Raw genomic sequence first — 14,697 nt, forward strand, 5'->3', positions numbered from 1 at the left:
AGACAGATGATATGGGATTGAAAATTTATTTAAGCAGTTGTCTGTCAAGATGGTTCTAAAAAAAAAAGTTATTTCTTGCTCCAGTCCTCTGGGGAAAATTTCCACTCTGAGTTTCTCTCACTTTGGCCACTGGCCTCCCTGGAGGCAACCTGCATCTTGGGCTACTCTTTATCTCTTCATTGATTTCTGGTCTCTTCTCATTCCAACAATTCCAACATAAGTGCTGCTTTCTTTTCTTTTTACAAATGAGGGTCTATTTCCTTTTCCACAGACTCCCTGTATGTTCATATCAGTGTGGGGTCTCAGCAAACACCTCTCAATCAACTTGTGTCTTCAGAATCTTTTTAATCAGAAAAGCCAAATTTACATTTTTCTTTATTTTGTGACTTGAGCTTTTGTTTCCCTCATAGGTTGCCTGTTCTGATGACATTTGGGGTGTGTCCTTTTAAAACAGCCCAGACTTGCTCAACAGGAGACCTCAACTGGAATGCCTCACCAAAACCCAAATTTTGCCTACTGTGCTTCAGATATGTGAAAAATGAGAAAGGAAGGGAAATAAGATTAGATCTTTCTGAGGGCCTATCAAGTACTTTTATTCCCAACTGAAATCCCCATTCTTTGAGTTTCTTCTAGTAAGAAAGAAAATAGGCTTGGTTCAGGTATTATTCCTTTTAGAGTTATCAATGATTCCAGAAGTCCACAGGACTGTTTGACTGCCACCCTGACCCTCTTGCAGGGAGAGGTGGAGGGTCATCTACACAGTGGCCTGGGCTGACAATAAATGAATTGGAAACACCCATAGTGGGGAGAATGTCAGTGAAAGTGGTAGCCTAAGGAGAACCTATGTTTTCTTAGCCATATTCAAAGAGCCTGAATGGAACTGTTTAGCAGCCACAGACTTCCTGAGAATGCACTGGGAAGCTTCCTGGAGGTACCAGGGAGATAATTCATGATTGGAACACTGAACCATCACAAGAATGTGAAGAACTCCTTTTGAGGATTCTGAGAATACTATACATTCTAGGAAGGAATGTTTAGCACAGTCATTTAGACTTGGTAGGATTTATGAGTGATAATATTAATGATGATGTCTTTGGGGGCATGCTGAGTAGAGATAATAGTAGTGGTTTAATAAGAAGATACTCATAACAACCAAGGTGGTTGGGGTTTAGTTCATGTCTTCCTTATGAACAGGCAAGGCACTTAAGTTTTCATCTTAATAAATTCTCACAACTGTGAAGCAGGTACTCCCATTAGTCCATTTTACATCTGACAACTGAGATTCACAAAGGTGGAGAATTGTACAGTTTTCACAAAACTACCAGAAAACAAAGGCCTTTCATAAATATTTTACTGTGTGGTCTCGTTGGAAGTAACTGTCTTGTGGGTTGCAGGGATTTGATTTAGCCAAGGTAATAAGCATGCATTGGGGCTATGGATGGTGCTTTAGCACAGTGTCCCCAATGCTAGTTATATGACTCAGAGAAAAGAAACTGAGACCCAACTGCAATCTAATGATAGAGGTGCTCAGTGAACCAGTAAAGGAATGTGCTGATGGGGGCAGTCATAGCACCAGGGATTGGGTCACCCAACCACGTATCCAATGACCTGGATGGGGTTCAGAAACAAAGTTGCGAGAATTGAAGTAAGGCATGCCAGACAGACACAACAGCAGGAGCCAAAGCACTGTAGTGTGCAGTAAGTAGCATGGTGTGGGCTTGCAGTTACAGGCAGTTTAATGCAGCCAGAATATATGGTTCAAGATAAAGGGAGAAAAGAGAGAAAACTGGAAGAGAAGCAGGGGCCTTAAATGAATCAGTCAAGGCCTTGGGCCCTAGATAGATAAGAGTCTGGATCTGGAGTCCAATTCAGCCATGTACGAACTATTTTGACCCTGGGCCACATCTTTAGGGTTTTTTTAAGCTTTGTTTTACATACCTGGAAGCATAGTGACAGATAAAATTCTACATGTTAAACTGACAGCTTGGGTACCTGGTCTGGAGTCACAGAGATGATGAATGGATTTGTCAAGAAGCATTTCTACTTTCTACTACATGTGATGAATGGATTTTCCAAGAAGCATATCTACTTTCTATTACATGTAAAGCTTTATTGTTCATCAATTGCTTATATATTCTTACTTACTTTTGAATATTTCAGTTCACTTACCCTGTTAGTAGTGTGATTTTTCTGGCTCTGGGCTTGTCCTCTCAGTCTAGGTAGCCCTCAAGTGTAGACACCATATTTTAATCTATCATCACAAGATGTAGCCATGCAAGAATCTCAGCCTTACTAGACCATTAGAATCACTTGGTTGTACCAGAAAGCTGCACAGGTCTGTTCCGCATCCCAGATGTATTAAATTAGGACCTTCAAGATTTTGGCTTGAGCTTTTACTCTTGGGCAGAAAAATGTTTGAATCAATGAATAAACAATGATACAGTATGTACAGTTGTCCCTCAGTATCCTTGAGAATCTGGTTTCAGAACCTCTCCTGGACTCCCAAATCCATGGATGTTCAACACTTTATACAAAGTGGCATAATATTTGTATAACCTATACTTATTTTTGGTACATTTTGAATTACCTCTAAATTACTTATAAAAATAGTACAAAGTAAATTCTATGAAAATATTTTTTTAAATGTATTGTTTAGGAAATAATGACAAGAAGAAATGTCTATACATGTTCAGTAAAAAATGCAGTTTTTAAAATATTTTTAGTTGCATATGGACACAATACCTTTATTTTATTTGTTTGTTTTATCTATTTTTTTAAATGTGAGACTGAGGATCAAACCCAGTGCCTCACATATGCTAGGCAAGTGCTCTACCACTGAGCCACACCCTATCCCATAAATGCAGTTTTAAAAAATATATATTTTTACTTTTATTTTTGTAGTTGTCAATGAACATCATGCCTTTATTTTATTTTATTTTACTTTTATGCATTGTAAGGATCAAACCCTGTATCTCACACATGCTAGGCAAGCACTCTGCCACTGAGCTATAGCCCCAGCCCTCAAAGAAATTTTTTTAAAGAAAGTTTTTGATCCTAAACTGGTTGAACTATAGATATAGGAGGCTAGCTAAATCAGTCAGGATAGACTACAGCAGGCTATGATAGATATTAACCCCCAAATTTCAATGGCTTAAAATCAAAAAGATCTGTGTCTTGCTCACATTATGCAACCATGATAGTTTGGTTGAGGGCTCTGCTCAATGAAGAAAACATCTTAATGGGCATTATTGTTTGTCCTATCAGAGAGACATATCTCAGGCTCATCTCTCACTAGCATTAAATGCTCCACCCAGGAATGGCACAAACTCCTTCCATGCACACTCTTTGGTCAGGACTAGTCACGTGACCTGGAAGTGCAATCCTGCAGGTTCCCAGAAGGTGAAGAGCCAGAAGTCATTGGTGAGCAGTGTAAATGACTACCAGACTCTACAAAATTGGCACCATCAACTGTAAGGGTCCGGTGAAGTGTCAGAGAAAGAGACCACAAGAGACCAGCCTCATGAAATAAGCAGGGGGAAGTTTTATTGAACCAGCATGCTGGGGCTCCATGCCCACTCAAGAAAGGAGAGCAGCCCAGAGCCCAGAGCAGAGGTCAGGCAGAGCTTAAGTACACTTTTTGGAGAGGGCGGGGGGCTTTGCATACATCAGAACAAATCATCATGAGGCGTGGGAAAACTGAACAACAACTCTGAGTCGTGATTAGTACATTCATTGGCGGGAACAGATTGGACAGGGGTGATTGGCCACTTCTAAGCGGGGTGCATATTTAAACTTACTGGTTTTGGGGCCTGGATGCCTACGTGCCAGCTTCACAGAACCCCAGGTTATTAGACAACCAGAGGAGTCAGTGAGAATATTTACTGGGCAGTTGGGGTATTGTCCTAACAGCTACAGGGATTACAGGTTTTGGGGGTAGCAGAGGAACTTAACAATACTTGGTCTTTTACTTTTTAGCCCAAGCCCTGCAGTTTAGAAACTTTACAATGTCCGGTCTTTTACACTTTAACTCAGGCTCTGCGGCTTAGAATCAGCTTAGAAATTTCACCTTTACACAACTTTATTTCTCATCAATACTTACAAGGTGTGTTCAAGGCCCAAGTATAAAATATGGAGTGATATTTCTTTTTTTTTTGGTTTGGCTCAGGGCCCTATTTTTTTGGCTTTTTTTTTTAGTTTAATGAGGCTAGATGGTATATGGCATTAAACTTGGTGGTTAAAAACCTGAATGTCCAAAACCTCAGCTCTGCCACTTCCCAGATGTGTGAGCTGGACAAGTTAAAGACCATTTATACCCATCAAAGAGATAATCAAAGGATGTGAGAGGCCAATGAAGGAGGTTCTTTCTCAGATTGAGTGCTTAGAACCAGACAGCACTTACCTGAGTAGAACTGATGGGGAGAGGGCTACTTTGGCAGGTTTCACAGGAATTGGGGTGGCTCCACATGGAAGGGAGGATGCATGTTTATCCCCCATAAATTGCTGCCTCCCTGCTTGATCCAGTGTGAATGTTTGGGCTGAAGAATCAGAGACGCCAACTGGAGTTGGTTTAGCCACATGAATTAGCTAAGGAAAGGGGATGTACAGGCTTCCTACAGATTCTCTCTCTCTCTCTCTCTCTCTCTCTATATATATATATATATATATATATATATATAGTAGTATTTTAGTAGTAGTCATTTGCACTGCTCACCAATGACATATATATATATATATATATATATATATATATATATATATATATATATATATAGAGAGAGAGAGAGAGAGAGAGAGAGAGAGAGAGAAAGCTTTTACTCTTGGACAGAAAAATGTTTGAATCAATGAGTAAACAATGATACAGTATGTACATTTGTATATATATATATATATATATATATATATATATATATATATATACAGTATGGGGATTGAACAAGGATCTTGCATGTGCACTCTACCACTAAGCTACATCTCCAGCCCCTTTGAAAAGGATTTATATTGAGATATGGTTTCACTAAGTTGTATAGGCTAACTTTAAATTTGCCATCCTCCTAGCTTAGTCTTCCAAGTAGCAGGGAATACAGGCATGTGCCACCTCATCTGCCTCGGGCGCTCTCTTAAAGCAGATAAATTTCTTGTACCACTGTCTCTAGCAAGTTTCCCCAAAATATTCTGGGCTCTAATGGGCTTTGGCTTATGAGAGGACAGTGTTTTGGGATAGAAATACTACCTGCTTTAAGTAGAAAGGGCATTGCATGAGAGGATGTCAGGCACCCCATAGAATCATTGTTAGGGCTGGAGAAATCACTGACCAAAAAAACTCTTTTAGATATGACAGTTTGGATTATAGGCCTGTGCCATTGCACCTGGCAACAGTTTTACTTTAAATTGCAGTATTATTATTAAACTTTATATATACTTGATTTGCATCCATCTTTCTTAAGAGACACCTCATTGAAAGGGAGAAACTTTGTGGTGTATCTTTATGATCATTTTTATGAGCTTTACCAGAGTGTTTAACATAGATAAGGTTCTTAGAGGATAAATTTTCAAGACTAAATTATAAGATACTTAGACTTTTCTGACCCATAGGTTGGGGTTTTCAAAGATTAAAATGCTTTTTACAAAACAAAATTATGTCTATGAAGTTGCTACTCAGAGTGTATTTTACAATTTTCCCCCAGGTCTTTATCAGTACCATATGCTTATCAGTGCTGTGCATTTTGGGGCTGTGACTCTTATGCAAATTTAAACATAGAAGATAACAGCCTTCAAAATACCATAGTGTGACAAAGGAGAAAGGCAAGTACATGAACCTTTAGAAACAGAACACACCCTAAGGCATTAATCAAAATGTATGTGTTGTAATCAGTTTGGGAAGGATCAATATGAATTCTGTGAAAAAAATGGCCTTTCCTTTGTTACTGGCATATTTAATGTGTTATCAAGCCACATTTGTATACACTGAACTTTAACATCATGCAGGGGAGAGAAAATTGTGGGAACATTTGGTTCTTTTGAACTGCCCACTTTTAATTCAACATACTTTGTTGTATATTCAGGTACCACTGATGCAGCAAATCTCACCAGCACTGCTGAAAATGAAGAGCATAGTCAAATAATTATCCATTGTACACCCCCAACAGGTAATGCTCAACCCATTTGGCTATAATATTTTACTTTAAGTAAACATTGGGCAAATATATCTAATCTTCCTGGTGATGGATGTTATTTCTATTTTATAAGGGTGGGACTAGATGCTCCTGTAAGGCCTTCTGATTCATAGTGTGGTCAGTGTAGCAGCATCTCTTGCAGAATCTCAGGCTCACAGCACTGAATCAGAATCTGCATATTAACAAGCTCTTGCAGGGGAGGGTCATGTACATCAAGTTGGAGAGGTAATTTCTTGATGGTCCTTTAGGTCTAGAACTAGTTCTGAAGTAAGTCACTGGCCCATAATTTTTTTTTTGTTTTTATATTATTCTTTATTTATTGTAGTGCCAGGGATTGAACCCAGGGCCTCCAGAATGCAAAGCTTGTTCTTTATTACTGAGCTTTCTCCCCAGTCTTCTTCTTCTTCTTCTTCTTCTTCTTATTATTATTATTATTATTATTATTATTACTTTATTTTGTTTTATTTTTGGGTATTGATTGAATCCAGGGTTGCTTAACCACTGAGACACATCACCAACCTGTTTTACTTTTTCATTTTGAGGCAGGGTCTCATTAAGTTGCTTTAGGCCTCACTAAGTTGCTGAAGCTAGTTTGGAACTTGTGATCCTCCTGCCTCAGCATCCTGTGCAACTGGGATTATAAGCATGCACTTGTATTTTTTTTAAATGCAATCTTGTCTATTCTTTCTTATTTAATTCATTGAAATTGTAATTTTAGGAAAGTTATTAAATGATGCCAATATTTACTTGTTTGTAATGTTATATTCTGCCTTGCCTACAAGAGAACTTGGATTTATACTTTTACTAAAAAGGCAAAGTTTTAAATATTTTTTGTTAAATCAGGTGCTACCAAATAGATTCCTATTAGTATGATGTCACAGGATGAACTTCCCATTAATTTTGGGGGTAGGGAGGGTGACGGGGTAACAGGGATTCAACTCACAGGCACTCGGCCACTGAGACACATCCCCAGCCCTATTTAATATTTTATTTAGAGACAGGGTCTCACTGAGTTGCTTTGCAACTCTGTGTTGCTGAGGCTGGCTTTGAACTCACAATCCTCTGGTCTCAGCTTCCTGAGCCACTCGGATTGCAGGTGTGTGCCACCATGCCTGGGTTGGCCATTAATTTTATAACTTAGAATCATCAGTGCTGTGAATTCACTAATAACTGATGCTGAATTGTGAGCTTCTTAAGGGTCTATGTATGTATGCTTTGAATATTTAACCCATTTCCTTGTGTGGAGAAGGAGAACAAACTTAATTTTAACAGATGAGTAAGTGCAACTAGCATGAATCATTTATGTAATTTATTTTATTGTGCAGATATTAATTTTTAACAGTTAGGAGTGCAGTTTACTCTTTTGCCCATGAATGATTCAAGTGTTGGACATTGTACACAGAACTGATGATCAGTGAGAAGGAAACAACATACTTTTTGGAGGGGATAGTGGTACTGGGGATTGAACCCAGGGGTGCTTAACCATTGAGCCACAGTCTCAGCCCTTTTTTATATATTATTTATAGAGGCAGGGTCCCACTGAGTTGCTTAAGGCCTTGCTAAGTTGCTGAGGCTGGCTTTAAATCCATGATCCTCCCGCCTCAACCTCCAGAGCCTCTAGGATTATAGGTGTGTGCCACGTCACCTGGCAGGAAGCAGCATTCTTTGCAGTACTGGACACACCTATAATCGGGTTCATTCTGGAGGCTGAGGCAGGAGGACTGCAAGTGCAGGGCCAGTGTCAGCAACTTAATGAGACCCTCGCCAATTTAGAGAGATCCTGTCTCCAAATAAAAAGTGAAAAAGGCTGGGTATATATTTTAGTGGTAGAACACCCCTGGGTTTAGTCCCTATAATACCCTCCCTGCAAATAAAATGTGAGAAAAAACTTCCATTCTAGCACTTCCTGACGGTTCAGGTGAAAAGAAATTTGACTAAAAATTTTGTGTTCATTGAAAATCAGATAAATGGTGCAGAACTGTAGTTCTATTGTATATGTCAAATTTCATGACAGTTCAGAAAGTTAAAACATCCTTTAGGCAATCATAATACATAGTTTTCTTATAGTCAAACATTTTCACTTCTTAATTATAAATGAAAAATTTTTCATTTGTGACATTACTAGCATGTCAAAGTCAGTTATTAGAACCAGCAATTCAGCTACTAAGTGCATTCTTGCGATTTTATATATATATATATGTTTTACAATTATATAGGGGTTTTGTTTTGTGCCAAGCTTTGTATGAATTTTTAACATTGATTATCTACCATAATCAACTTCAGCAGGTTGCTGTTAAATGCCATAAGAAACTGGGTTTAAAATGTTACAAATCTGTGTATATACATACATATACAGTTATAAAATATATAGAGAGCTGGGGTTATGGCTCAGTGGTAAATGGTAAAGCTTTTGCCATGTTTGAGGCACTGGGTTTGATTCTCAGCACCACATATAAACAAACAAACAAACAAATAAATGTTCATCAACAACTAATACGAATATTTTTTAAAAAATGAAATACATAGGGGTAAGGAAGGAAGAAAAAAAGCTAATATTTACTAAAGTTCCAGTATGTGCCCAGCAGCCTGCTTAAGTATTTATGTATGCAAGTTTACTTAAGCAGTCAACTGTATTAAGTAGGCATTATTATCTACATATCAGAAAATGCAACTTATTAGGATTAATTGGCTTTTTAAAAGTAAGAGTAGCAAGTTATGAACCATCTGATTCCAGACCCTCAATATTTTAAGTACCTTTATTTGCTAGATACTGTGCTTTGTATATTTAGTATAAGAAAAAGTAGAAGAGGGCTGGGGTTATAGCTCAGTGGCTGAGTGCTTGCCTGGCATGGGGGGCACTGGGTTCAATTCTCAGCACCACATAAAAAATAGATATTGTGTCCATCTACAACTAAAAAAATATTTAAAAAAAGAATAAAGAAAAAGAAAAAGTAGAAATTTTCTTGGAAATATCTCTATATGGCCTTACCAAATAATAAAAGAAACTTATCCTGGTTATGTTTTGTTTCAATACTGGTGATTGAACCCTGGGGAGCTTTACTACTGAGTCCCCTCCCTCGAGCCCTTTTCATGTTTTTAGTTTGAGACAGGATCTTGCTTATTTGATGAGGCTGGCCTTGAACTTGCCATCCCCTCCTGCTTAAACCTCTTCAGTACCAAAGATTATAGGTGTGTGCCAGCTACCCCAAGATATTAAGCTGCCTAATTTTTAAAGTAGCCTAGTCTGTGACTGAAATATCTTAAAAGCAATATTTTTTTCAGTTTGTTTCAATTCAATTAGGTAGCTCATTTATTCTAAATTCAACCATCATTAGCCATTCTATCAAGAATATTAAATGAAATACGGTATTTTCTAAATTGTCTTTCATGTTTCTGTTTCTTTTTCATGTTAGATGCTTTTAAGCCCTGTGAATATTTACTGGGAAGCTGGCTGATACATCCCACCATGTGGTTCATTTTCTTAGTTGCATTGTTTTTCAACCTGCTAGTCATTTTAACAACCTTCACATCTTGTACATCACTGGCTTCCTCCAAGTTGTTCATAGGCTTTATTTCTGTGTCTAACTTATTCATGGGAATCTATACTGGTATCTTAACTTTTCTTGATGCTGAATTCTGGGGCAGATTTGCTGAATTTGGCATTTGGTAGGAGACTGGCAGTGGCTGCCAAGCAGCTGGGTTCCTTACAGTGTTTTCCTCAGAAAGTGCCATATTTTTATTAATGTTAGAAGCTGTTAAAAGAAGCTTTTCTGCAAAAAAATATCATGAAAAATGGGAAAAGCAATTATCTCAAGCAGTTCCAGATTGCGGCCCTTTTTGCTTTTCTGGGTGCTGCAGTATCAAGCTGTTTCCCCCTTTTCCATAGAGGGGAATATTCTGCATCACCCTTGTGCTTGCCATTTCCCACAGGAGAAATGCCATCATTAGGATTTACTGTGACTTTAGTGCTGTTAAACTCACTAGCATTTTTATTAATGGCCATCATCTACACTAAACTTTACTGCAACTTGGAAAAAGAAGACCTCTCAGAAAACTCACAATCTAGCATGATTAAGCATGTTGCTTGGCTAATTTTCCCCAACTGCATCTTTTTTGTGCCCTGTTGCATTTTTCTCATTTGCACCATTGACCACTGCAATCTCTATCAGCCCTGAAATAATGAAGTCTGTTACTCTGATATTTTTCCCATTGCCTGCTTGCCTAAATCTGGTCCTGTATGTTTTCTTCAATCCAAAATTTAAAGAAGACTGGAAGTTACTGAGGTGATGCATTACCAAGAAACGTGGATCAGTTTCAGTTTCCATCAGTAGCCAAGGTAGTTGTTGTGGAACAGGATTTCTACTATGACTGTGGCATGTACTCACACTTGCAGGGTAACCTGACTGTACGTGACTGCTGTGAATCTTTTCTTTTGACAAAGCCAGTATCATACAAACACTTAATAAAATCACACAGCTGTCCTGCATTTGCAGTGGCTTCTTGCCAAAGACCAGAGGAATATTGGTCTGATTGTGGCACACAGTCAGCCCACTCTGACTATGCAGATTAAGAAGACTCCTTTGTCTCAGACAGTTCTGACCAAGTGCAGGCGTGTGGATGAGCCTGCTTCTATTAGAGTTGAGGATTTCCTTTGGTGCGCTATGCTTACAATCTACGAAGAGGTTAAGACTGAACTACTGTGTTTGTAACTGTTTCCCCCATCAACCAAATTCGCAGTGTTTATAGAGTGAACCCTATTCTGTTCTTTCATCTGGGAAGCACTTCTGTAAACACTGCCTGGTGTCACGTAGAAGGTAAGGTGGCAGTTTATTTCTCAAATCTGACATTTTTCAAAGAACAGGTGCCTAAATTATTAATTGGTGAAAAATGCAATGTCCAAGGAATGTGTGGTCTATTTAAAACAGAACTTGAAAAGGATTTTGGGTGTGGTATAGCAATATAACTTTTAGGTTTTTCAGATCCATAAGGAGCAAATTTGTACCTATTTCTGAATTAAGCACAAGATAAAGTACAGCTGTTAATATTTTTTTAAAAAGGTAGTTCAAAATGTGACTTTATATAACTGACAAAAAAGTCTTGCTAATTTTACCTAATATTTGATCATTAATCTCAGGACAACTTACTACAGGGCAAAAAAGGGATTTTCTCCCAGGTAGAACTGTGAGAGTACGCATAGGTATCATTGTTTTCTATTTCCACTTTTACATGAGAATCACAAATTTTGTTCAATTGCTTTATAAATATATATAAACCTGAAGATGCTTTAAAAACCATATTAACAGCTGTTAGAATAAAAAAATCAGTACATTTGTTTGGGGTCATTTTACATTGCTTTGTTATGCTCACCATGATTTTTAGTGTTTTGCAATTATATTACTAGTACAAAATAAATGGCTAATTGATGTGTGAGTTTAAGTAGTTTTGGCTACACTACTTACTAATGGGATTTTTATAGTACCTAAGGGATTTGATGGCTCCATGTAATGTTCCCATTATTGAATGCTTCTTAATATCATTGGTTCTACTGATATTTTCCAGTTTTGTTCTTATGTTGTCTATTTACAGTATGGATAATACAGAAAGTAAACTGGGGTCATTTTTTTTAATTGGAGGAAGCTGAAAATAAATATGACACAAAGAACTTAAATTTATTTCTTAGTGAACTGAATTCTCCTAAACTTATGTTATTACTTGGAAGCTTCCATAAAATTTTCCCATACCATGACTTACAAAAAAACCTATTCAATAGTTCATATGCTGAGTTCTTGTTAGACTAGACAGACATATCATTAAGGGAGGGGAGAAAGGATAAGGTTTAGTCCTATGTCTTTGAAAATTAAAAATTTTTACCTGATTCTCATCTAGGGTCTTCTGCCATGTTTTTTTTTTGTGGAGTCTTAAAGTTATAATTGCTCAATATGTTTTTTGAACAATGTACTAAATAGCAAACCTACTGCCATATTATTATCCTGGATATACTAAAAAATTAAGCTAGATTACAGTTTAATAATTAAACTGTACATACTGTGCATATAAAGAATTTTTATCTTATGTAAATTATTTTTACAACACAAGTTGGGAAACATGGCTTCTGTTCAGTTCGTTTAATTAAAGCTACCTCCTATAGTGGCTGCCAGTAGCAGAATGTTAAATTGTGGTTTATATACTTTTTTCATTGTAAATAATCTCGGTTGTACATTGTCAGTGTAAAAACAGAATCTTTGTATATCAAAATAGTGTAGTTTGTATAAAATGTGGGAGGAATTTATTTACAGTGTGTTGTAATTTTGTAAGGCCAACAATTTACAAGTTTTAAAATTAGCTATCACAGTTTGTATATTTACACATCTGATAAATATTAAATCATAACCTGGTAGTAATCTTAATTAAACTTGTTTTCTCAAAATTCAAGTTATTGAAAACTTTTTATTCATTTAAAAAATAAAAAGCAAATATATAAAATATGTGGTAAACTGTGCTATATATTGTATAAAATACAATACTGTACTCTATGTTTTGAATTATTAAGGTTTCTAGAAAGCAATATTTTTTGCCTTAATTTGTAACTAAGTATGTTAATGCATTTACTAACTATTATGGAGACAAATTTAAAAAGTTTTAAATAGAAAAGACAGTATTAGAAAAAATGTTGGAAGTAACCATTAGAAAATATTGTTTGATAGTTATCTGTCAATATTTAAGAACACTTAAACTTAAAACTTTTATCCTGTCTTAAATCTAAACTATATTGTGGAAAACATTTTGAAATATAAGTGAATACCACCAATTTAATCTTTATTTAAAAGCAAATGATTTAAAGTATCTACATGATAATAATTGTAGTCAGTTGCCTAGAAATGTAGTATTACAATCTCCAAGCTCTCTTTGGACAAATGAGAAAACAAAGGGTTTAATGAAATTTAAGTGAATCCCTGAACCAAAGCAAATTAGATCCCATTCAAAACTTAGTTCCTCTTAATTTTGGACATATTATGTAGGTGTTAGTAAATGTGTATGCCTCTTCCTGTTTTAAAATTCATCTGTGTTTGAAATTTTCACAATAAAAAGAATGGTTTAGGTACCCCTCTCCCTCTCCCCTTACCATGCCCACCACCAAAACCACAACACACAATAAACCAACCCTGTTTCATCTTCACCTTATTCACTAGCCCCTCAATCCTTCTGCCTCTTAGATTATTGGAAGCAATCCAAGACATATTGTTTCATCTGTAATTGTCTAGGAATAATTATTTTTAAAACTAACTGAAAATGGCATGATTTTTGTTACAATGTCATACAGGAATTTGTAAGGAAAAGTCATTCTTCACTTGCAGGTTACAGAACCAGTTAAAAAAAAACTCAAATATACTATAAAAGTGAAAATAAATGAGTAGTAAGAAAAGACATTAGTACATAAAACTTATGGGAAAAATCTTTTAATGCTTTTTATACCCTTCTTTATGATTTCTTGGCCCCAATAATGTAAAGGCAGTATAAATAGAGACCACAAGACTTGACTACATTCAAATATGTGTACCCACAGCATGGAATTGCCCCATAGTCTTTGGGTCTCCAGTATTGTTAACATATAGTGTAATTGTCATAATGATGACCCTGAAGCATGAAGGAAAGGGCTTTCTTTTATAAAGAATTATTTTAAAAAAATAAAACATCTAAAGGAGGAAGGGAAGTATATGACATCTTAGATTCCCATACCAAAAAGTGCAAAAGCTTTGGCATTCAAGTGATACAATTTACTCTTAAATTTGTCAGATCCTGAAGTAGAAATTTTGAGGATTAATTAGATAATATGACTGTGATGTAGATTATTTCCTTAATATTATAGAGGAGTAAATTAGGATCAGAAAAGTCAACAATTTATTTATGAAAATTTATTAAGAGAAAAACCATTGATTAAAATTCTTTTTTTTTTCATAGATAAAACCTGTGAGTTTTCCACTATGCTTGCATTAGATTATGTTTGTTGGGAAAATTTCTCCTAAAGCTTTCTTTTTTGTGAAGTCCTAAAACAGTTTAGGGTCTTTTGATATTACTGATTCTCAAAATGTTCTAATGAAAGGTTTTAGCCAGGCATGCCAATATTGAATTATTGGGGTAGAGAATGAAAAAAAAAAACTCTACTAAATAAGTTTTATTCTTTGATCAATTTATTACTCATTTGGATTGCTCTGATTTTCTTCATTTCACTGTTGTTACTAAAATTTAAAAATATTCCATATAAGAAGTTTTAAACATGCGTATTTTTTTTGTGGTAGGGGAAACAAACTCAGGGTCTCCCATGCTCTATGCCTCTAGCTGGCATATCATATTTTATTATAGCTTCTGCTTCCAGAATTGTCTTTGATTGTTAATATTTTTATCATATCTCATTGTCCTGTGTCAAATCTTGTAGATCTAAACTTCATCAAGGATGGTGTATTACTCTTTGATCAGTAAAAACTTTATGTGCTATTTTTAGCCACTGTCCGTTTTCACATTATAC

The 14,697-nt window shown here is 36.2% G+C and overlaps 1 pseudogene; it reads left to right on the plus strand.

The window, feature by feature from the left end:
- Nucleotides 1-4,215: 4,215 nt before the first annotated feature.
- Nucleotides 4,216-10,860, plus strand: LOC143386436 (leucine-rich repeat-containing G-protein coupled receptor 4-like; annotated as a pseudogene).
- Nucleotides 10,861-14,697: the final 3,837 nt, after the last annotated feature.

This window comes from Callospermophilus lateralis, unplaced genomic scaffold, assembly GCF_048772815.1.
Source record: "Callospermophilus lateralis isolate mCalLat2 unplaced genomic scaffold, mCalLat2.hap1 Scaffold_96, whole genome shotgun sequence".
Classification (NCBI taxonomy): Eukaryota; Metazoa; Chordata; class Mammalia; order Rodentia; family Sciuridae; genus Callospermophilus; species Callospermophilus lateralis.